Here is a 1,879-nt window from a genome sequence, read left to right on the forward strand (position 1 = left end):
CTTAATGAATCAAAATTAACTGACACAACTGATATGACAATTAATGATCTTATTATTGGTACTAATTATTCATTTATTATTATTCCTATTGATACTATTGGAAGAGAAGGACCTCCTTCATCATTAATACAGTATATATGGAATGGTAAGTACTATACACACACACTCATTGTATTTCTTATAGTACCAGCTCAAGTTGTTAATATTAGTTGGGATCAGATATCAACTGATAGTATTACAATATGGTGGAATAACACTCAAGTATATTAACCATTATTAATTATTATTGTATTGATGATATGCTTAGTACTATTCTACTATACCAGTTCCTCCTACTCAGTATTACATTATTAGTGTATACAATACATCAAACAGTATTATATACACTAATAATACTAATGATACTAATATTACTATCACTGGACTACCTCTTACTGATACAAACTACACTGTTACTATCATTCCTGTTAATGTTATTGGATATGGACCATCAGCTACTGTTAATGGTATGGTTAATTACTTTACAACAATCTAGCATTATTGCTCAGCTCTATTTATAGTCAATATATCTGCTATAATGACCAGTAGTTCAATTACTAGTGCATCATCATCAGGTCTGTACAGTTAATACATTATTCATTAATACATGATATATTGTACATTATTCGTTACATTAACTACTGATATAAGTACCAGTACACCAGTATTGTATATACCATCTACTTCAAGTAGGTTTAATATTAATCATGATAAATAGTTACAGTATCAGCTTCCAGCACTGACTCATCATCACATACTAATACAGTAACAAGCTCATCATCTACCACTGGATTCACTACTGCTCCTACAACTGTTAGATCAACACTGACATTATCAACTATGATAACACCCAGTACCAGTACTGCTACTGCTTCTAATGCTGTTCCTATTATATCAGGAGCTATTGGAACAGTATTTGTTATAATAATAATTATTATTACTGCACTAATAATAATACTGGTGATCAAGAAACAAAAAAGTAAGTGCTTTATTGGTTTGATTTTTATCATTTTTTCTACTACATGCAGATACTAACAGAGCATCTAAAAAGCAAGTTATTAAATAACAATTATCATTATTGTTATGAGCAAACACACATTAGGATCAGTACTGATGGAGCAGTTACTCCTACATATGATGAGATCATTGTTAAACCAACTACTACTACTGGAGTACCAATATATGATACACCAATGGAACTACAGGCTAATACTGCTTATGGACCAATTAATAATAAAGATATAATTAATGTACATAATAATGATGCGTATGGACAAATAATGATGTAGTATAGTCTCTTTTTATATGAACTATTTAAAGCTGTGTGCTTACATCAGCTATTTTGTGTATACACACACACATTACATTTAATGTTTATATGTGTAGCTAATAGCAAAAAAGAACAAGAGCAAATAATTATTGGAAGTCAATAATATTATTGTCCTGAGTAAACATTTTATTGTTTATTCTAGCATAAACTGCTCAGTTCTCATTCCTTTTATACTAATGGCTACTGCTGGTATCTACTGGTGTTGATCTTAATTAACTTATCTTACTATCTGCAGTAACATTGGTTCAAACCTCTTAATTTTATAGTCCAGTGTGTCTTAGTGATAGACTAGGATATGTACATCATCAGTTTATTTCTATTGTATTACAGGTTACTTAAGAAAAGTGTTGCATACACTACACAATGACATTAGTACACACATCACTTTAATATAATAAATAAATATTGACTACACATCACTTTATTTTACCCTAATTGTAAAGTTGGCAATGTTGTTGTTAACATTTGTATCAACAGATATTTTAGGCTCTAAACAAATAAACTTAACAA

At 29.6% G+C, this 1,879-nt stretch overlaps 1 long non-coding RNA gene across 1 annotated transcript; it reads left to right on the forward strand.

Annotated features, from left to right (window-relative positions):
* Positions 1-229: 229 nt before the first annotated feature.
* LOC109583802 (uncharacterized) lies at positions 230-1,578 on the forward strand. The gene is made up of 2 exons (XR_002185698.1): positions 230-506; positions 561-1,578. It is a non-coding gene; the product is annotated as an uncharacterized LOC109583802 (long non-coding RNA).
* The last annotated feature ends 301 nt before the right edge of the window (positions 1,579-1,879 follow it).

This window comes from Amphimedon queenslandica, unplaced genomic scaffold (assembly GCF_000090795.2).
Source record: "Amphimedon queenslandica unplaced genomic scaffold, v1.1 AMPQUscaffold_13280, whole genome shotgun sequence".
Taxonomy (NCBI): Eukaryota; Metazoa; Porifera; class Demospongiae; order Haplosclerida; family Niphatidae; genus Amphimedon; species Amphimedon queenslandica.